The following is a 22878-nucleotide window of genomic DNA, read 5'->3' on the forward strand; positions in this document are numbered from 1 at the left end:
CCCGGCGGAGGGGAGATGTGTCCTCCTGGGTGCACAAGTTCTTAGCAAGAAGCTGGTTCACATCTTCCCAGGGCCCTTTTTAATGCAGAAAATGAGGAGCTTGGAGTCCCAGGAATGTGCTCTTGTCTTTGCGGGGACATGGTGAAGCGTCACCCCCAAGAGGAGAGTGCAGCCCCCAGCCTCCCAGCCCAGCCGCGCTGACCCGTACAGCAGCCTACGCTGGCCTGGCCCTTCATCCTCAGCATCTCTGGGGCTGAGCCCAGTTCCTCCTGTCCCCCTGCACACTGGGGACCAGCAGCAGGCCCCCTGGCCCATGGGGGACCAGCAGCAGGCCCCCCGGCACATGGGGGACCAGCAATCGAGGGGGCAGAGCAGACCAAGTCATGCTTTCCAGCCCTGCTGCCCCTCCTCAGCAGAGGTGACCTTGATGAAGCCGAGCTCTAGGTCCCCATCCCTACAGCCACCAGGGCTCATGGCAGAGATGCTGCCATCCCCATAGCTGCAGCTCTTCCACATCGCAGCTGCTCAGCAGTCTCCGGGCAGGATTAAATCTCTCCTCCGCCTGCAGCAGGCAGCACATGCAGCATCTCGGGGACCTTGGGCTGAGTCCTCGTATTTAATGGGGAGAGCAGACTTCGGTGCAGCATGTTCCTTGCTCGTTCGGTGACTAACTGTTGATCTCTCGAAGAATAAGCCAGATGGTTCCCGTGATAAGTGATCAGCTCTCCTGGAGTTTTTGAAACAGAAAAAGACAGATGCCTGCGTGCCTCTTGCCAGGACCCATCTGAAAGCTCAGGCGATGAGTGCAGGCGCGCCGGGAGCTTGTGTTTAGGGGATTCTCTCCATCCAGGCTCAGCAGCTGATCCTCCCCATCAGCCCTGCTGAAGGGGAAGCATCTTGCCTCCTGACAGCCTCCCCCAGCTTAAGGGCATTACAGATCATAAGGTCAGCCCTTATAATTGGATCAGACCGCAGCAGCGCTTTGCTCTTCTGCGCATTTATTTTAACATCTCATTTTGCAGACAGCACGTCTGATCGGTGCTCTCCACCTCAGCTTGTGTTTGTACAGCTCAGCGATTGAGGAAAGTGAGAGGATTGACAAAGCACTTTAGCAGGGGAGAAAGCTTAATTTTCGTAGATGTTTCGCCAGGGGAAAACATATATAGGTTGGGGAATGAATGGCAAACATAGGAGGTGAAAGAGCACTGTTCCTCCTCACTGGTCATTGACCACAGTGCCAATGCCAGCGCCTCTCTTGCCATGAGCACAGAGAACAAGATCTCCACAAGAGAGGGAAGAAACAGCAGTGTTTATCTGCTGACCTCTTTCCAATTTGTTTTTACCTTAATTTCTACTGCTGTCCACACTGAAAGCCTAACTCCAGCACCAATCTGTAACTAAAACACCAGCTGCGAGCCGTGGCCTCGCCGTACCTGTGTGGGTGATGAGGAGCAGGGTGGGATGGAGCCAGGAGCCAGCTGTGTGATCAGCAGCTGTAGCTGAGCCTGGTTGCTCCTGCAAGCAGCTCGGGACCCCAGCCCAGAGCTGCTAAACTCCGCTGGGGGGTGGAAAATGCATCCTGAAGCTCCCAGCCCACCCTCTGCTGCCGCATCCCATGCGCGAGCCTCCTCCTGGTGCCACAGCGCTAGGCCAGCAGAGACATGAGCAACGTGCAGCCGTTTCTTTCCGTGCCTCTGTTTTGGCTTCCAGAGGATGCTCGGCTCCTCCGAGGATACACACGGAGTCTCCTCGGAGCGCAGCTCTGAGCTGCACCTCCACGAGGGGGAAGGAGCTCTGTAACGCTGACTCAGCCTGCGATTTCACAGGCTTAAAACAGTCAGAAAGGAACCATCACGCTCAATAAGACGGAAACATATGTGACAATACATATGTCAGACGCTCATCTCCTCGCCGTTAAGGGTATAGAGACACGCGTATCAGCACACGGTTCGTTATCTCTGACCAAGGTGCTATTTCACAGGGAGGCTGCAACTTTATCTGAGGTCTTTATGGAGCAGGCGTCACCTTAAATCTAGAAAAGTGCACAGAGGAAATGAAGAGGGCACTGGATTTAAAGCAAGCCGACATTCTGCCCTTGCTTCCCTGGGAAATTGTGCACGCACTCACGGTACTCCGTGAGCAGTGGGGCTTCCATTGTGCTAGGAACTGAAAAGAGAGGCTTTATGCAAAATAAATAAATAAATAAATACAACATACAGCGATAATAATAATTGCAAACTTCCGTTTTGCATATACTGTATAAGCAATTTCCATTTCCTTACCTTGCCCTGCATCATTTTAATGTTAGGCTTCTATAAATTAATTACATTCAGAGAGTTAGCGAGAGTATTTACACCACTTTCACCAGAGATACTTCTTTTTTAGTCCGATTTCCCAAAGAATTAAGACTTTTGTAATTATAAGCCCTAATCACAAATACTGCTCTCCCATCCCCCAGCAAATTTTTGATCCTTTCTGTTGATTTCATTTAAATGGCAACAAAGCTGGTAAAAGGGCTGGAGGGCATGTCCTGTGAGGAGAGGCTGAGGACGCTGGTGTTGTCCAGTCTGGAGAAAAGGAGGCTCAGAGGTGACCTCGCTGCTCCCTGCAGCTCCGAGGAGGGGCAGTGGGGAGGGAGGTGCTGGTGATGGCAGGACACGTGGGAATGGCACAAAGCTGCGCCAGGGGAGCTTCAGACTGGACATCAGGAACAATTTCTGTACCCTGAGGGTGGTCAAACACTGTAAAAGGCTGCTGAGAGGGATGGCTGATGCCTCATTCCTGCTAGGGTTCAGGAGGCATCTGGATAATGCCCTCATTAGTGTGCTTTGACTTTTGGTTAGCCCTGAAGAGATCAGGTAGTGGGACTAGGTGATCTTTGAAGGTCCCTTCCAACCGAGCTATTCTATTCTATTCTATTCTATTCTATTCTATTCTATTCTATTCTATTCTATTCTATTCTATTCTATTCTATTCTATTCTATTCTATTCTATTCTATTCTATTCTATTCTATTCTATTCTATTCTATTCTAATTCTATTCTATTCTATTCTATTCTATTCTATTCTATTCTATTCTATTCTATTCTATTCTATTGTATCCTATCCTATCCTATCCTATCCTATCCTATCCTATCCTATCCTATCCTATCCTATCCTACACCTGACAGGGCAGGAGTCAGAGATGGACCCCCCCCAAACCACAAGTTCCCTAAAGGAGAGCATGTGGGCAGAGGTGCCACACAGATTGCTGGTCCCACCACTCCAGATTCAAACAGAGGAGGAATTTGATGGCCAGACCAGGTCTCTGGTTTGCACTTCCACGTGGGAAAACGCGAAGTCGCAGAGGAGCAGGTGCCCTTAGCCTTACCCCCACAATCTCCACAGTTGCCTTGCAGGAACGTGGAACAAAGTGGCACAATTTTAAAACCCACACCCTCCTCGCCTTAAAACCGAGGAACCGCGCTCCATCCTTACTGGCTTTTCAGCTCCCAATTGCTACGACGTCATGTAGGTTTTGGGGGAGCCTCGCGAGGGCCCTGACTTAGCGCAGGGACCGCCCGGACCTGGGCTGGGAAGCGCCCTTTGTCCCCAAAGGCTGCCCCCGGGCAAGGCACCCGGCTCCCACTGGCAGCCCTCGTTTGCACTTGAAAGCCGGCGTTTGACGGCAGCATCACCTAACCGGGCAAAGAGCCCTTCGCGTTTGGCAGCGAAAAAAAAAAAAAAAAAGAGAGAGAAAAAAAAAAAAGAAGGAAAAAAAAAGTTAAAGAGGCCTTAAAGAAAGTGCTAATTAGGACAACCGCAAGGAGACGATTTTTCGCTTGCCTTTCCATTGATCTGCCCTGTAAAGAATATTTTACATTAACAAGTGTAGCAGTCGCTAAAACGCTTTGGCTCTTCTTTGTTTTCAGTTCCCAAATCACAGAAAATTATTTAAGACTAGGAAAAAAAACTTGGGGGGGGGGGATTTTTGCAGCAAAAAGAGCTTTTTTTTTTTTTTTTTTTTTTTTCCGCCAAGCATTCAAAATTCGGCAATATTTCCAATATTTTCCAATAGCTCCCTCCTGGCGAGGAGCCGAGGAGCCAAAGCGAAGCGCTGGGAGCGGGGGGAGGCAGGGATCCGTCCCGTTCGCAGCCGGAGCTCGCAGAGACTGCACTCAGGCAGGCAGGCAAAAACACGCCTACTCGGCTCAGGGTATCCCCGCAAAGAAATCTCTTGACATTGCTTTGACATATTTACTTTCTCACGCGATTTTTTTTCTTTTTTTTTTTTTTTTTTTTTTCCTCCGGTAGCGACAACTCCCGGCTCCCCTTCCCCGCACTCCGAGCGATGCCGGGCGGTCCCGTCCCCGCCGGAGGCTGCGGACACCGCGGTGCCCGGGGGTGTCGCTGAGCCCTGCGGGGGGGGTGGGGGGGGTCCAGCCCGGCTCTGTCCCCTCTTTGGGACGCTGCCGACCCCCCCCCCCCCCCGCGGCTTCCGAGCCTCGGGAGGTCGAGGTGCGTGATGTAGGTGTGAATTTAAGGGCACCTCGGCAGAGGGAGCGCATCGCAGCCGGCGTGTCCCCGAAGTTACGGGGACCGTTAGCCCGGACTTGTTGCGAGACCTGCCAGCCGGCAGCAAGCCAGGCTCGGCGAATTATTTCTCCTCATGAAAACACCGTAGCCAACGGAAAACAGCCCGGCTGTCTGCGCGTCTTCGGTAGGAAGGGGAAGAGACGCCAGGAGTTTTAACGACAGTTTTAAACGGGGGGGGCAGGCTCCGTGCGACGCGGCAGGGATCGCAGCATCCCTCGGAAATACCCAGCACCCCCCCGCGACAAACGGCCACCGCCTGCAGCCCCCCCCAAATCCCCCCCCCCCCCCCAATCCCCAGCGGAGCCCGCAGAAATGCCTCCCGCCCCCCCAGGTGTCCCGAGGGGCAGCCTCAGGGAGGCGGCACGGCCCCATCCAGCCGCTCCAGCCCCACGGAGGGGGGGGGACAGGGAAAGGGGGGGGGGGTCCTAACCCCCCGGGGCGATGCTACGAGGGGGAGGGGGGGGGGTCCCGTCGTGGGGCAGAGCCCCCCCACCCCCGGCGGGGCGCCACCGGCGGAACCCACGCGTGCGGCGCTGGGGGCGTGGGAAATTCACGCGGCCGGGCCCGGGGCCGGGGCCGGGGGGGGGGGGGGGCGGTAAGGGGGGGGGGCACGGCCCCGCTGCCAACTTTGCTCCGAGCCCAGGGCCCCCGGCGGCCGCCCCGGCGGTGGTACCGTATGCAAATACGCAGGCTGACGTCAGAGATCACGTGGCTTTTGGCGTAGATCCCCGCCGATCGAGGGCTTTTTTTTTTTTTTTTTCCCCTTTTTTTCTTTTTTTTTCTATTTTTTTTTTCTCCCTCTCTCTCTCCCTTCTCCTCTCTCCCCTCCCTCCCTTTCCCTTCTTGCCGGGGCGGTGCGTGCGGGTGCGCGCAGCGGCCGCCCGCGGGGGGCCGAGCGCCGCGGGCGGGGGGCGCGGGGTCCCGCGGCCGCGCGGAGCTTTCCCCGCCGCTCCCCCCGAGACGCTCCGGGGACGCCGCCTTGGGCTCAGGTAGGAAACTTCCCGGGCGGGGTGTCCCCGTCCCCCCCCCCTTTGCTCTCCTTCCCGAGCCCTCCTCGGCCGCCCTCCTCCTCCCTGCCCACATGCGCTTGCGGGCGCTCCCGCCCCGCTCGCTCGCACCCAACTTTTGCTCCCGGAAAAAAACTGCTCCGGGAGCCGGCCCCGGGGCTGGGGGGGGGGGGGGGTGCCGGAGCCTAGAGGGGGGTGGTGCTGGGGGTGGGCTTTTAATTGATCGCTTCTTTATTTTTTAGCAATGCGGCTTCTTTCCCCCTGCCCCCCCCCCCCCCCCCCATACACCCCTCCGGTCCTGCTCGCCGCTGTGCCTCCCGATCGCAAGTTCGGGTGAAAGGGGGGAAAGGAGGAGGAGGAGGAGGAGGAGGAGGAAGGCGGGGAGGGGGGGGGGGGGAGGAAAAAACATGTCTACGTTTGTCTATGTCGACATCAGCAACACAAAATATGGCGTCCGCTTTCGACAGGGCGTTACGTAGAGGCGAGCAGGGCGATTTTGGCGGCGCGGGGTCGCGACGGGAGCCGCTGGCTCCCGGGTGGGGAGATGGGGGAAAAGAAAGAGGAAAAAAAAAAAAAAAAAAAAAAAAAAAAGCAGCCCCGGGGGGGGGGGGGGGGCTGCAGGCAACGGGCCGGGGGGTCCCGGGGCTGCCGCCGGGCTCCGCGCCCCGCTGCCGGAGTTGGCCGGGGTTTCTTCGGCTGCGATTCGGTGGGTTTGGGGGGGTTGTGATTTGGTTTTGGTTTTGTTTGCGGTGTTTTGTTTGTTTTTTTTTTTCCCCCTGTCCCCTTTTTGCCGGTGAGGGGGCACCGCCAGGCCGCGGCTCGGAGCCCCCCCCCCCCCCCCCCCCCCCCGGGGGCACGGAGCCGCCCGCCCCGCGCCAGCCGCTGCCCAGGGCCCCGCTTCGCCGGGGCGTTGAGTTCTCCCAAAACGGGATCGGGAGATTTCGGGAAACTCGGCCTTTGGCACATTGCGTCCACTTTTTTTTTTTTTTTTTTTTTTTTTTTTTTTTCCTCAGGAGGGGGTGACTTTCTCTTTTGTTTTAGCAGCTTCCCAAAGCCTGCCCGCAACTGTCTGCTTATTATATATATTTTTTTTTCTTCCCTCTGTCTCGTCTCCGGGACGAGGGTGAAAGCAGAAGGCACGGATTTTGTCCCCTCTTTGCTAGGAATAAAACTTGCAAGCGAAGCTGGGACGTGCTGAGGAGCTCCACCTGCCTGGCTCTGGGGGTCCCTCTGCCCCCTCCTGCTGGGGGGCATCACCCTCGTCCCCCCCTCCTTGGGCTCCCCAGGCACCTCCCCGGTGGAGCATCCCCACCCTGAGGGCAGGAGCTCCTTTTAAACCCCAGGAGCTCACCGGGGCCCTGGCGTACAGAGGGAACCCAGCAAAAGTTTGTTGGGGGATTGGAAAGTGGAGAGCAGGAGGGGAAAAAGCATCCGGAGAAGCAGGGCTGGAGGAAAGAGGGGGGGGACTTGCTGGGTGACGAGGCTCCGGCAGCTCCTGCCAGTGGTGCTGGAGCAGTGGGTGATGCTGGGGGCACACACAGAGCCCTGCGGGGCTGCACCTCTGCCCACAGCAAAGCTGGGGGCACAGCACGAGGATGTCAGCGAGGCAGAGCCAGTACCTCCTATGTGTTTGTTGTGTCCCGCCTCAATTCAGGTAATGCAGGTGCCAGCATCCCAGTTCGGGAAGTTTTAGCATATCCTGTAGAGGAGAAATGACAGGAACTCCAGCAAACTCTCTTTCCAACTTGGAGCTGAAAACTAACACGTCAAATGCCTCTACGATATTATTTTCATGAAATGATTGTAAATCATTGCTGCTCTCCGCTTCATCCACTTCACCTGCAAAGAGCTGTGATTATTTTAAAACTAGGGATTAAACTTCGGGCCGGTTCGTCCCCTGGCTGGAGCCGGGGCAGTTTTATAGGTGCGAGGAGCAGGCTCGGACATCTCCAGCAGAAACCTCATGCATGTAGCCTTGCTGGGAGCTCCCAGAGCCCGGCTGGATGCGTGGTGTGGTGGTGTTAGGAGACCGGGAGAGGAGTGATTTTGTTGTTTGAGAGGTATCTGTGACAGAAGTGCTTTGCCTGTGTAATATATTCCTGTCCCGGTGAAGCCTTTCTGATGTAGATGTGGCTTCAGCCTGTAGGATGGATGCAGCAACCCTTTGAAACACAGAATTGCAAATTGATCTCCGGGTCGGTGAAAGCCAGCTACTGGCCAGCAGGTTGGGAGGGTATAAAGGCTAAAAAAAGCCCATGCATTTTTAAAGTTGTTGGCCAGTCCTTGTTTTTCTTCAGCAGCCGCTTACGTGTTTATCCCCTCTCAAGCTGCCACAGTGCACGTGCAGAAACGAATGGCCATGAGCTCTCCTCTGTTTGTCCTTGCTTCTTGTACCTGTGATGAACTCGGTCCCGGAAAGCGCTCACAGATGTACGTAGCTCAAAGCGATCAGCCCAAAGTCCATGCGATTACTAGCCTTCATAAAATGACGTTTTTCCTGCCTGGCCACCACAGAAGTTCTCCCGTCAGAGTTTCGTCCTGCAGCACACCTCTGCTGTAGGTGTCTGGGAGGAGGGCGCTCCCTCGGCTGCTTTCCCTGCAAGTACCACGGTTTTCTTTTCTTTCCACCCCAGGGACAATCCACGATTTCCAGGGCTGTAAAACCCATAATTCATGGCAGGAGACATCCCAAGCTGGCAGTGTCGCGTTTTGATTCTTTTTGTCAGGGAGGTGGATTTTATGGTGTTTTAATAAAAGCCCCAAAGGAGAAAACTAGCGTTAAATATAGCAAAGGTACTCGCTTCTTTTTACTTTTTCAAACCAGTTTCAAACTGCAGCAGACTGGAATACAGCAGGTTTTGCTCGTCCTCATACAAAATGAGGCTTTTAATGCCAGGCATGACATCACTGTGCTTGCATGTGCGACATCCTCCGGTTTTATCCCTTTTAGCTCCGCTCTAACTAGGGTGATCCTCAGGGATATCACTTGGAGTCTCTCGCGGCTGGGACGTTTTGACCCATATCTGAGTTATTTTTTCTGTGTGTCCGCTCATCTTAAGGAACAAAAGCGTCCACTGAGAATAAATAAAAGTAGTGTTTTGATTATAATTTGTTGAGAAATGGACGTGGTCTCCACTGACTTCCCTGAGACTGTAGCATGGCTGTCAGCGGCAGCAAAGCTGCATTTCCTTTTTATGTGGACAGTGTAATTTGAGTTTTAACTTCCTTTCAAGCATAACCATGATCCAGCTAGTGTGCTCTTTACCTAACAGTTACTGCAAACCAGGGGTTGTAACATGGCACAGCTCCCTGTTGGTATTCCAAGTAATGAAATCAAGCATTAAAGGCATTAACTTAAATCCATTAAATAATTCCTGGGATTCTGTCAAGGTGTGTTTGTGTGTGTCATGCCAGCTGGAACAAATGTGTGCGGTGTTAGTTTATTTTATCTCCCGTGTGAAAATTCATAGGACTAGAGTTCGGTAGATGTCCTTGTAGGGTGATGTTGGAAGTAAGCGATAATTTGGGGGTTCTTAGGTAAAAGCTAGAAGAGCTGACCATTTCCAGAACATTGCAAATACTTTTTAATACGCGGTAGTATCTGTTAGTGTGGTGCCCCGAGGTGGGAACGATGTGAACAGGGCCCTTGAAAGATTAATCCAAGAGAGTTCAATTCCAGCATTGCTGTCCTAAGGCAGTTCAGAAATCACCATCCCAGCCCTCCCTCCCAAAACCACCATGGCTTTACAGATCGTAAGGTTGGGGGGGGGGGGGTTGTTGTTGTAGTTTGTTTGTGTAGGCTGTTCTCTGTAACTGTGAGCCCCCCAAATGGCTCTGAAACGAAAACCGAGGTCTCTGACTGCAGGAGTTGCTGTTTCATGTAAGCCAGCCAGTACCGTGAGCGTGTTGGTGCAGCTGGGAGGCCTGGTCCTGGAGCACGTAGGGTGTCCGCGTGAGGTGTGTGAAAGATCCTCTGTTGTTGGTTTAGGGTCGGTGAACAGGAGGGGACCTGTAGGAAGTCCTCCTGGGGATTTAACCTAGTGGGTGTGGGGAGATTTCAGTGAGTTGTGACAACTTTCTGCAAGGAGCCACGGCCCGTGCCAGCGTGGTGGAAGCAAGGCCTGTGCAAGGAATTTGGTGTCATGCCGGTACTGATCCTCCTCGTCACAGCTCCACCTCCTGCTTACATCTTTTCTTCTCTGTGACCCCTGGGCAGGCTTCCCAGCAGGGACATGATCTAGCAAAGCCGAGCCTGTTGACCATCAGCTTGCCCTTGGAGTTAACTTCTGCAGACATTTCAGGTGTCAATTGCACAAGTCCATAAACCATGGGTTAAAAAGCTGTGGTCAGCACTGTTGAGCAGGGACGTGGTTGCCATCCACACCACTGACAAGCTCTGAATTGATGTAGGTCTCCTCCTCAGGTTGCTTATAACCTCTTTAAGCAGGGCACCCAGGGCCTAGGTGGGCATGAGCACTTTGGTGGGGTAAGCATCCTACAGCCATGCCAAGAATTTGCTCCTCGAGTTTACTCATCACGGGTTTATCCTCCCAAAGCTGGGCAGGGAGCTGGACAAGCTGCGTAAGCACAAGATGCCCTTTTGCTTTTGATACAAGCATTTCTGCTGGTGGGACATGTGCTGCCCTGGGCTGATTCAGCATTGTGGCAAATGTCTGTGGCACTGTAGGAAGCTTCTTAAGTGGTATGTGTATATATATATATAAAGTACAGCATTTCAGTGATGTGATTTATGGCATGGTCCCAGCTGGCACCAACAGCGAGGACAATTAACTTCATGTCAACAGTGGGAGGGGTGGGTTGGGAGCTTCTCCCCCTGGCTTCTGTGCCCAGGTTAGGCCATCATGGGCCTGAAGGCTTAGTTTTCCTTGCCTATTTTTCTCCCAGTCTTCCTGTCCTGACCTTATTTCCCCTCTTAGTTACTAAGTGCTTTTTAAACTTGCAACCTCAAGTTACCTGTGGATTTTGGCATCTCTTTTGTTGTTGTTAATTGTCTATTGTTCCCACAATTTTCTATTAAGTGCTAAAACTGCATATTTGACTTGCTGGATCCAAAAAAAAAAAAAAAAAGCTAAATGGAAAGAGATTTTCTTGCCTGTTTTGAGTCAATGACCGTAACTGAGGAAGCCTCAAGTTCAGAATTATTTAACCTCTTGTACAGCCTGGTGAGTAGAGGAAGAAGTCAGAAACCTGATGTGTATCTCCTACAGCAGAGCTTTATAGGGGAAAAAAATGTGATTCCTTTCTTTTTACATGGAATCATCTTGTGGTTTTTGTTTTTAAATAGCACTCCAAAGAAGCAGGCTCTGAGCGGCTGCTAAAGGCACCATCAGAGGAGTTCAGTAAAATCCTAGTATTTCCTAAGAAGTCTGTGCCCCGTCTCTTTGCCTTCAATCTACGTGTTCCCTTTTCTCACTCTCCAAGCTTTGGAGGTCTTTTTTTTGTATCTCTCAACCTAAATTCATGCTTATTAATTTCAGTTACTTTATGTTACACTTCATTCAGACAGCAGAAGTGGGAAAATACTTGGATTTTTGTTGTTGTTGTTTGGTTGGGTTTTGTTTTGTTTTAATTTGAGGTCATAAGTTTGCTTTGTTTCGGATGCTGCAGGGTTTTGGGCACTTGGCTGGGGGATGCCAGGTCGAAGCAGACAGCACTGGCATCTCCCAGGTTTGCTGCCATGCTCAGGAGCGCTGCTGATTCACTCTCACAAGAAATAAAGGAGAGTCCTGATGGTTCTGGCCTGAAGTGTTTTTGACAAGATGCCTTCCCCACCCCTCTTTCTGCCTCCCACCTCTAAAGCAAATATGTTTTGTTGTGGTTTGTTTTTTTGTGTGTGTTTTTGTGGTTTTTTTTTTCCAGCATCCTCTCCAGCACGAACTGTCAGGCACTGCAGGGAGTTTTTCCTTGTCTTTTGTCTCTCCAGAAAGTGATTTATTTAAATGATATGCTCGGAGCACGCTGCCGTTGCAGGCTTCAGTGCTTGTCGCCTTCCATGCGTTGTTATAGTTTCCTTGAAATCCATGGAAGATCAGCCCAAGGTGGTTAGGCGGTCCTTTATCCCGCATCTGTTCCCTTGTCCCCATCAGGCATTCCTGGGGCATCTCCTGCAGCCTGACACGTTGACGATGCCACTTGTCATTACTGTCATGTGGCACTGCTAGATGTTGGGAGGAGTTGTGGCCTCACAGTTACAGATTTTAGGGATCTCTTCCTTATCTCCCGGGACAGCGTAGCCTTTTTCAAGGCTATGAGAGCCAGAAACCCTTTTACATGAGCTTTGAGTAAAGTTCCTGATCTTTCCAACCTGGGCTCAGGTACCAGCATCTTGTCAGGAAGGCACCAGCTCCACTCTGCTACTGTTCTGAGGGTTAAATTTAATTTTCTTTGAGAAGTCAGTGGTGATAAAGTGCTGAAAAAGCATCATGTGGGGTTTCCAAGTCAGAGACAGCGTCTGGGGATGCTGCATGGGAGATGCAGCACAGCCGTGCGGGGCTGGTGCTGTGGGCCTGCAGGATTTTGCAAGGAGGCTTCCAGGTGCAGAGCTGGTGATGAGCAAATCATGATCTGTGGGTAGTTTCAGAGGAAACTGCTTCCTTAGGGAGCCTCTTCTTCCCTCTGCCTGTCCGGGATCTTCTGGCCTAAGGAAGGAATAAGCTCTGCATGTGTTTTAAAGCAATTAGAGTGACAAGGAAGAGCAATGTGTTAGTTAGGAGGGAGCTGTTTTCTTCAGCTACCCTTACTTGGCATCTTCTTTTTGTCTGGAGTTAGCGTCCTCAAGTTTTGCCGTCGCTCAAACTCGGTTTATGCAGGGCTCCTCTCCTCTGCGGATGTGCCGGAGTCCCGTCTGTGCGCCCCGTGGTTATGGCAGGGGGATAGAGGTGGTTTGGGAAGCGTTCCTCGAGGCAAACACAAGTTTCAAAATCTGCGGTTAATCAGATACAGGAAAAAAATGTTAGCTTTCTGAAGCGTTTTGCGTTCAAGCCTAAATGTTTTTAGATGTTTTTAGACCATAGAGATGGTCTTAGCTCTCCAGCCCCATCTCTTCTCACTTAGTAGAAGATCAGAGTGCCGAGGTGGTGGATTTAAAGGTAATCTCTTGAAATCTGAACTCATTTCTTTTTTGCTCCACTCTAGCTCCTTTGCAAGTGGAAGTTCCTGTTCTCCCCGTAAGGCACCTGCAAGTGCTTTAAGAATGGGAGCTTTCAGCAGGGCCAGCAGCTCCAGCTCCCAGCAGAGCCAAATGCACCTTGCTGCAAAATCTCCAGGGGATGCACATATACATGCTTGTTGGGAAAATAATAATAATAATAATAATAAAGTCACAAACCTCTGCTTTCATCCCCTCCGCAGTTTAGGAGGAAGTATGTTGTTCGGATCATGTTTTGCTCTTTTTTTTTTTATTTATTTTCAGTATCCTCTTCCTTCCCCTCCTTTCCTTTCCCCGTTCCCATAGCAGGGCAGCACATCCCTTTGGGCACAGGGTGCTGTCTGGGCAGGGTGCTCACTGCCCTCGTCCCCTACGTCCCAGGCTGTGCTTCGGGGAGCAGCAAGCTGTGAGCTGCCGGCTGGCCCGAGCTGATTTTTTCCATAGTAAATATGAGCCAAGTTCTTTTGAAAATTCACGGTGGGGTGCGGCCTGGGGCTCTTTATAATTCCACCTACCAAAAAAAGGCCACATTTCACGGTGGCACAGCATCATTCAGTGCCTGTCTTTAAATAAGCAGTCTGTTCAGTAGCTTTCTACTTCTGTGCTGGGGAAACCATGGCAGGGAAAAAGCTTTTGTGGCGCACGGTGGAGCGAGGGACCTGCTCGGTGATGTGCTATTGAATGCGAAGCACCCCCTGGAAAGTGTGCGAGCTGCACTGCAAGGAGGATATTGGGTGTTTAGTGCTAGCGCTGCTGCCTCCAGAGATTGGTTGTGATGTGGTAAATAGTGTGTGGTACTTGCTGGCCAAGCTTTGGGGGCTGTTTGTGGTCTGCTTTGCTTACAGAAGGTATAGGGCAGCAGCTTGGGGATGGGAGTTAGCATCCATCTCTGCCACCTCTCTAACTTGTTCTGTATGTTTTGTGTGCAGCAGTGCAAGGTGCACTTTGCTGCATTGTGAGAAGGGTGTATTTGCACAGGAGACGAGTGTGTTGATTATTGAATTCATACCTGAGTCTCCTGTCTGTCCATTTTCTGGGGTCACAGCTGGATCATGTACTGAAGTCTGCTGCCTTGGACCCGTTGCGTCCTTCCCCATCGCCTCGTGCTGGTTCAGCCCCACTGGAGGACCCTTCCTCACCTCCCTTTCACAAGGTCTGCAGGACGGAGGAAAGACCTGTGATTTGCCACAGTTTATTATGTTTTTTTACAACCCACAGATACTCATCTTGAAACATTGGTCGCCTTCTGCCGTGGCCCCTTGGCTTGGGTTGGGTTGGGTTGCAACTTGGTGAATTTTTGGCTGGCAGTGGGATGGTCCTTGTGCCTCTGCTGTGCTTTAAAATCGGTTGAAAAGCACTCAAAAACTTGGAATCAGCAAATTTTAACACAGTATTGAAATTTTTAGAGTAGCTAGCAGAGGAAGAAAAATATCACAAATCTTGTTTTTTGGTTTTGTTTTTCATGAAGCAGTGAGACGGTTGTGGTAGAAACCCGGTTAAGAAACATTTGCAGTTGGGTATTTTTTTCAGTCATTAACCTTTTTTGGTTAGTCAGTGATTTTAAAGTATCCGTTCTTAAATTATCTAAAACATCTGGTTCATGCCAGATGAGGAAAAGCCCAATGCACAGCTGGGTTTGGCAGGATTCTCCGTTCATGAAGTTTCATCCTTAACATGATTTAAATAGTTCAAGGTGTTAAAGTCATTAAATCAAGGTTTATAACAGCTTTCAGATGCTCCCCAGTTAAAGCAGGAAGGAATGTTACATGCTATGTGTTTTAAAAGGAAGCACTGAACGTTCTTTGCTAATTATGTACTTTTTTATTAAGTCCAAGTAGGTTGTGTTTTTTTTTTTTTGAGGCGTGTTTGGCAAATGATAGTTTTTAATCAAATTACAGAATAAAATAATTGCTTCAAATTGAATTTAATGAACTCTTATTTTACAGGTCTTCATACAGTGAGGCTCTGTTAAGGCCACCCTTGATCTGCATTGGAATTAGGCAGGCAGAGTCTTGTTTGAAGGCAAGCGAAGCCAAGGACCAGTTTTCTTAAAAACTAGAAGGCATCATTCCAGGAGGTGCTTGTCCAGAAGCACAGGCTTTAGGAGAAAGCAGGGTGTTAGAGGATAGAGAAGCCTTTTGTCTGTTCAGCAGGTACCAGCAGATAGATTAGGCAAATTGTAGGTAATGGTTTGACGAAGGGGCCCAATGCTGCAGCCGTGTTTGACTTCAGCACTGCTTTGCAGCTCTGTTCTGGAGGGTAGGATTAAGACTACAGCTTTGAAATTAAGCTTTCCTTTTCCTTGTCTTCTTCCTAATAAATTCAAGGCTTCTGACTGCCAGTTGTGAGTGGTACAGCCTAAACAGATGACATGCAAACTTTTGTGCTCTGTTCTGAGGCATTCATGTGAAGTCGAGACCTTGCAAACCGCACAGTTTGTGGGCTTGCTCGGTAAGGAGATGGGTCTGTGCTGTCCTTATCCACCTAGGGGTCTTCAGGGAGTCTCTGCGCTACAGACGCTTGTGGTTTTTTTGCAGACCCTTATCATTTGTTTAGCAGGAAGAGCTTCATCTGCGCCAAGCCAGTTCTGATGTGAGCTGAAATCCAGGAGACTGACTGGGGAGCGGCAGGATTGACGTAGGCTGCTTTCCGATGGATTTGACTCTAGAGATTGGACTCAGGACCTGCGTCCCCTTCCCTGAACGGCACTGCTCGTGGGGACCCGTCCTCCTCACCCTGTCTGCTTTCCCTGGCTGTAAGGCCGGAGCTGCTCCAGGCTTCGCTGGGTGAAGCTCTCTGTACGTGGAGTTAGCAAACAGGGACGGCTGAGAGACGCTCACTGCGTTCCCGGCTGGGAACGTGCAGGCAAGGCGATGTCAACTCACAGGCATGAAAGAGTAAGCAAAGCAAAAATACCTTTCCACCGAAGTCCTCGCTGTATGCAAGGCTGAAATCATAGGAGCCGTTCTTTGAAGTCAGCTGCCTAGTTGTGTTGTGAATTTGGCTTTCAAGGCACAGCTTTGAACACGTAGCTGAAGCCTTTGAAAGCCCCAGACCTCTGCTCTTTTTAGTGACATTTTTACATACATCCCTCTGCAGGGCACACACATACTTGCACACACGCATTGCATGTTCCTACCTGGACATGCGTTCGGGACAGTGTTTCAGTTGGACATAGTCCTGAGTTTTTCTCCTCCCAGCAGATGTGCCTGGAGCATCGGGACAGTCCGTGCAGACTTTTTGCAGCAGTCTCCGTCCCTGGGACCCACCACTGCTGGGTCCAGCACAAGGGAGCCGTCCCCTGGCTGCCACCACACGCAGACAGGCTGGGTGCAGTTCTCCTGGAGGTCTGTGACCAGCCCCAGGGTCCTGTCCTGACGGGAAGGATCTGGTGAAAGGATCAAGCCGTTCCTTTGCATTATCACACTGTAGTGAATGGGCAAACACTTCTGTTCTCATCTTGCCTTTGCTTCTGAGATCACCAGCAGCTGTTTCATTAACTATTAATGACCCGCTCATTAATGCTGTAAAAGGCTAGGACCAATCTCACAAATTTTCTGGACTCTTCCCCTGAAATATTTATGACTTGCTCACTATGCAGAAGGGCAAGAGCAACAGCAGAGAACATGCCTCCAAGTTTTGTTGAGCATTATTAAAGAGCTCATGAATATGAAGAAGCTGGCAGGTTCTCTCTCTCTTTTTTTTTTTCTTTTTCTTTTTTTTTTTTTTGGCTTGCACTGTGTGTCTGGCTGCAGGGGTAGGACAGACCCATAGCAGGCGCTCGCTGAAGTATCGCTGTTTCAGCTGGTCCCTTGGTGCTCCATTACTCCAGGCAGCTTCATATCCAGGCTGACCTACTCTTGTGTCTGGTCTTCTGCCTCCTTAGCAGGGTCTTGGCTGCTTTACTTGTGATCGGTCAGTCCTGTGGTGTTTACTTTGCACAGGGCTTGACAAGCCCCAAGGTGTAAAAGCTACATCCAGGGGAGGTTACATTACCCTTGCTTAATGGATGGGGAAACTGAGGTGCAGAAATTGAACAATTTGTCTGGAACCAAGCAACGGGAAGCCAGCAGAGGATGGAAATGTTTCTGCAAACTGTAATGGTATTTTTAATTGAAGTCTGGTTAGTGTGAAAGAGGGAGAATTCAGGCTAGGGAAGAGTTTGTCCCTAAACAAACGGGAGGTGAAACAAAACCAGGAACCTCACAAGGATCACCAAGCCTCATCTGAAGCCATGGCTACATGTCATTCCTGTCCCATACCAAACAGAGCTCCTACGTGATCATAGAGATAAGCACCGAGTAGTGCTTTCCCTGGGAAGGTGCCAGTTGTTTTAGCTCCCACCAGTACCAAGAAGCGTGTCATTTTAATGTCTTTTCCACGTGCAGCTGCCCCTTAGAGTAAAAAGGCTCCGGTGTGTTTGGAAGATGGAGAGTATGTCAGGAATGACCAGCTTTTAGTGCTCTTCCAGCTTCTGGACTTACAGATAGCACTGGTGTGGAGCCAGGCAGCAAGGCAGATCCGTATCAGGAGTACTCCATGGTAGAACTTTCTTGTTGCTAGTTCTTACAGAGTGTGACTATTTTATCCCACGTCATATGAAAGGACAAGGGATGCTTGGTTCTTTTCCTGGAACCATTACTTACAGCTGATGGACCAAAGTTAAAATGGATCCGGGATGGAATTTCAAAGTCCTGTCCTTCACCAGCGTCGTCTTCAAGGGTTTAGCTTAACACCTTAATTTGTACTGCTAGGACAAGGTGAAGAGCCTGCTTAGGTAGCCTGGTGGTAACTAGAAGCTCGTGGTAGCACGTGGTCGTGCCGTGCCCCGTATGACTGCAGCAGGCCCTGGTGGGACCCCATTGTCGCATCAGACTCCGGGAACATGCCAGCAGCGTGCTGAATGCAGCTTGGTTTTGACCTCAAAACCAGCATAGCTGTCTCTTGGGAAGACTCGTGGGACTCTGCAGCTAGCATCCAGATTTTGAGTGACTCTTGTCACTCATTGAAGCAATTCCTTCACAAGCTGGAAAATGGATAGATGCAAAAACTGGGTCTCTGCCCTTTTGCTGGTGCAGTTCTTCCAGGGGCAGCTGCAGTGGAGGCTGCAGAGCAGATCCTGGTCAATTTTTTCAGTTACCCGTAGTGCCATTACCCCTCTGTCTGTACAGCTGCTCTTTTCCTTCTGGAACATCTCCCCTGTCATCCCACCCAAGGGCATAAATCTCCTAAGTTTTGGGAGCCCTTTCCTTCCTTCTTCCTTGGTGGTTAGGAGGAATTATCCCAAAACAGACCCTGCTCCTCTCTCAGTTTCGCGTTGAATCACAGGTGAAGGATGTTGCAACATCTCTGTTCCTGAGCAGAGGGAGGACCAACGTAATTCAAAGCGCTGTGTCCTGTCCCTGCCAGAAGCATCAGCGGTCAGGTATCGATGACGTGAGAAAGCGCGGTGATGATCAGCATGTCCAATAAGCAGAAGCTTACGGCGTCCTGTGAAATAAGCGGAAGAGGGAAGCGTCTCCGAGTGTCAGCTTTGGGATCTTGGTGTCATAACTTGAACATAGAGAGCCGCCAGCAGCCAGAAAAACTCCAGAAGTGTCTCCTGCACGCTGCTGAGCTGCGGGTGACACTTCAAGGGAAACGTGTGTCTGTTTGCACTCTCAGGCAGATTCCTGATTTCAGCGCCTTCAGGCTGAGGACTGGACCACACTTTGGAGGAAGCTGAAACTCATCATTCATCTTCCTTTTTTTATTTTGCCACTGTGTTCCTGTCATGCTCTGTCAAGATGAAAACCACTGCTCGCATTTTCAAACAGTGGTGTCTGAAGTCTAGCCTTTAAAATGTCGTAGCATCGAAGTGATCACTGGGGTGCCAGTAGGTCACTGGGACCTGTGGTTCTCCAGCATTTTTTACAAAAAAAGACCTCGTTTGTTAGCTAGATCCATATTTGCCTTGTGTCCCCGGGTGGGTACCCAGGTTTTGAAGTGTTACCTTAAATTGTTATGAAACCTGATGTACATTCAGGTCGATGGGTACTCCAACCAGCAGCCACTTTGGGGCACAGTAAAGTCTTACTCAGGAAAACGTCATCAAAGCCTAAATTAAGAGGAGGAAAGGATAAAATCAGCCTCATAGCTGCAGGCTTATGGGTGGAAATGGAAGAGCTGGTCAGCTGGCTTAAATACAGTGGGTCCTGGTTAAGTCTGGGATGAAGCTGTCCTGTAGGATTTTAATCGTTCGTTGAGATGTGTTAGTTTCTGTCTGTAACAGTGAGCGTTACAGCTTCATCCTGCATGCCAAATCCTTTCCTGAAACAGTGCTAATCTGGAGTTCACAGATCAGTGAAAACTCTCCTGTTTGGCTTTTTAATAAAACCTTGTATTTCACCGCATCAGCATCTCAACGCTTGCTTTACAGCGACTGACAGTCGCTCCCGTGAACGGAGGGGCTCAGCGGGGAAAGGCACGAGGGCTGAACTTTATGTTTTGTAGAACACAGGTTGTAATGCGCGCTGCAGAGTTAGATCGCATCTCGCTGTCTTCTGAAAATAGCTTGGGGTTAAGGCATGCCTACAGCGCAGACTTCTGCCAGCAAAGCTGTACTGGCCAAAAGCGTGAAGAGGTGTGATTCCTGAGTGACACAGCCATGCTGGCACAGCCCCAAGGCAAGGCTTGCTTGCGCTGGGAAAAACCACCCTTCCTCGGCCCTTTTTTTGGCTGGTTTTGCTGCGCTGTTGTGGAAGGTGGGCTCGTTGCAATGGCTCGATCTACTGCATAACGTTTTGACAGCACTATGTGGGCATTCGTCTGTTGCTGAAGAGCTTCTGGTGTCGTGGGGGGTCTTGGTTCCTACAAAATTTTTAAAGGGATGTTTTCACATCCTCCTCAGTATCGGAGGTGAAAGGCACATCTTAATGTCGCAGGTCCTCTGCTGTCGGCTGTCTTTGGGTGGCTGGTTTTGGTGTCCCTCCGCTCGCTGGGGCAGGGCACAGCAGCTGTTATTCTGGCTGCGCACAACTTAATACTGTATAAGGTTGCAAGATCCAAAAATAAAAAGTGGAAAAATATGCAGACGGAGGAAACAAAGCACCAGTTTACCTCTTGGACAGAGCATCTCCCTTCCCTCTTCCCAGCACAGCTTTACCCCCTGAATCCTGGAGAACAGATAACTCCTTTGAATTTTTATCACCTACTCCATCTTTCCACAGAGTTTTAGTCTTTGGCTTCCTTCAAGAGCTGATGTTGTTACACTGCTACTGCAGGTCCTTTGGTGAAGTACTGTGCCTTTCTTCCCCCCAGCATTTTAGAGTTACACATTTCTTTGCTTGAGGAAAAAAAAAAAATCAAGGTCATTCTCAGCGTCATTAGGGAACCAGAGAAAAAAGCAGTTCCTCAAGTTTTTTAACCCCATCTCTTTTTTAAAAAAAATAAAAAAGTGTTGTAGTTTTTTTGGGTTGGGTTGGGTTTTTTGGTTTGTTTGTTTTCAAAAAAAAAGCTCCTGATAGCTGTTAGCATATTTTCCATCCATGTGTTTGTGATGCAGAAAAGTTTTCTTAGAAGAATTACGTGCAGAAGCAGCGAGGAATAAAAATGATATGTACATTTTTCCATGGGGAATTAAAATCTCTCTTCCCATGGCCCTCACTAGGGCATTACCCTCCTGCCTGTCCTTTTCCTTCAGTGTACCCATGTCCCCACATTGCGAGTTACTGTGCAAATAGCTCGGTTTCTCAGTACAATATTGGAGGCTCTGATTTCCAAACAGGTCCCTGAGGATGTGCCAATTGAGTGCGACGGATGGCAAAGGCCTCAGCAGACTTGCAAACCTCTTATTGATGTTTGTTTGTGGTTTTTAATTTACCTGTTACCTTTGGCAAAGCTAGTGCAATAACTCAGTCTGCTGGCATTACCCGGCTAAATTTCAGATCAGATAACGGTGTATTGAGATGGGATTATCAACAAGGAAACATTAAGATCCCCAACTTGGTCTCCATGGGGAACGTGGGTTCTGACTTGAAACAAATATGTGGCAAGGCTGCGACTGTGGCTTGTTTTTCTCCCAGAGTAAGAATGGGAACTGTGTCATCTTTCGTTGTCTTTTCCCTGATCCAGTGAAAATCAGCATTTTTTCTTTCTGCAAAGTAGACCCAAAAATGATTTTGCTACAGCAAATGCAGTCAAAATGCAAAGGCGCTACGGAGGAGCTGGGTCTGAAACACTGAAATGTGATTGCTCTCCAGCGAGTTTCCCACATGTATATGCTGGTGCTGTTTGCAGCTGTGGAAAGGAGGGATGCTTGGCTTCCTGGGGCACTAAGTGCTCGTGTTTAGCCCATCCCAACAGATCACAGGGCACAGGATCTCACTGTAATATCCTTAATCACTTCTCATTTCCCTCTTCCACCCGGAACTCACTGTTACTGTAGGGATGCATACAGGCACCTCAGCACTCAAAAACAACACTCACTATTTTTACCTGTTTATTGATTATTTTTTATTTTTCCTTGAGGCTAAACACTAAAGACAAATAAGTCAATGAGCAAAGCATTTAAATGAATATGCAGTTATTATAACTGATATCAGGGCAAAGGAATGCAAACAGGCCAGCGTGTGGCTTGATGTTTTTAGCTCCTGACCCTCCCTCTAGTTTTTTATTTTGAGCACAGGAAAGGGCCAATATATGACCATATGCTTACAAAATGCTGGTTGCAAATGCATTCCAAACAATGTTGTCATAGTAATGATATGTCATGTATGCGTCACGTTTTATCACATCATGAGTGTATCCACATGACTACAAAACTTACTGTGTTTTCTTGCCCTATTCTTTGCCACAAGTATTAAGAATTGTTTCCAGTATACATCTGTATCCATTCCGAATAAATTGGAAATGTGATTTCACTTCGTTCAGTACTGTTGGAAAATTCATACCCTGGAAAATTTGCAAGGGTATTGCAAGGAAAATGTTAAGCGTGTGCTTAAGCATCATTGATGTTGATCAAGTTAAGTGTGCACTTAAGCCTTAGGAGCTATTGCCTCTTTCCAAGCATTGGTCTTAATGCAGGTTCTGAAAGAAGGGGAATTGATCTCTACTTACAAGGTTGTGAAGATGGAAGTGCACCTTGAGGGGAGCAATAATCAGCCAGAGTTGATGCAGGTAATGCTGTGAACATTATCTTGGCTGTACCTTTTCATTTTCCAAAGATAAAATCCTTTCAGCATGATCTAAAGATTCCTTCAATTTTCAAAATAAAAAATAAAAAAATCTCCCCTTGGGATTTGTTTTCCCTTATTTTTCTTGTCATGTAATCGCCTTCGTGTACTTTTAACAAGGTTTTGAAGTTAACACTACTTTGAGGCAGTGATATCTAGGCCAAAGAGGTTCGCACCTCTGTGGTGTGAGTGAGTTCTTGTGATTTTTGGGGAGGGAGGTCTTGTGATCAGGACGTGGAGGAGCAGGCAATCAAGGCTCCCAGGTCCAGATTCGATCTCTGTGGCTTTCCCTCTTGTGAGCCTTTGGCAAATGAGAGAATAATGCAGACTGCATATAACAATCTTTAAAATAGATCTCCTTTGGGGAGAGTGTGGATTAATTAACATTTCAGAGACGCTTTGAGTTCCTTTGATAGGTGTTGCAGAAATGCAAAAGTGTTGTGTTTTTTTTCTTGCTAGACATAGGCTGTCTAAAGGACAGATTTTAATGATGTTGGTTTACCTCCTAAGAGTTCTTTTTCAAACGGAAGACTATTTAGCTTCTTATGTATGTACCAATGTGGAGTTTTACTGCCAGTGTAAGCCAAATAAAATATACAGTGCCTGGACCAAGACTGGATCTGGTACCTTTGCTTCGTGGAGGTTCATGCTGATAATTTGCCACTAGCCTCAGGCCTCTGATAGCAATTTGCCAGATGCTATACCAAGCCTAATTTGCATCTGTATTTACATAAATGCTTTAATTAAAATTATATGCACCGAGCTGAGATAGATCGGCAGCACTGCCTGCTATTTGTTTATGTTCCCTGACAATAAAACCCTACCTTGGCTGCTGCTTACAGATCATACAACCTGACAAGGCAGCTTGAGGTGTGGACTAGAAACTGGACAGATTTCTAGTTCGACTCTACTGCAAA

The 22878-nt window shown here is 49.5% G+C and overlaps 1 protein-coding gene across 3 annotated transcripts in view; it reads left to right on the forward strand.

Annotated features, from left to right (window-relative positions):
* The first annotated feature begins 5375 nt into the window (after positions 1-5375).
* ZHX2 (zinc fingers and homeoboxes 2) overlaps positions 5376-22878 on the forward strand; it is a 69124-nt gene continuing 51621 nt past the window's right edge. For all 3 annotated transcript variants that reach the window (XM_066990706.1, XM_066990708.1, XM_066990705.1), the window contains exon 1: positions 5376-5563. The gene's annotated coding sequence lies outside the window, so the exon portion shown is untranslated. The remainder of the gene's footprint in view (positions 5564-22878) is intronic.

Source organism: Anser cygnoides, chromosome 2 (genome assembly GCF_040182565.1).
Source record: "Anser cygnoides isolate HZ-2024a breed goose chromosome 2, Taihu_goose_T2T_genome, whole genome shotgun sequence".
Taxonomy (NCBI): domain Eukaryota; kingdom Metazoa; phylum Chordata; class Aves; order Anseriformes; family Anatidae; genus Anser; species Anser cygnoides.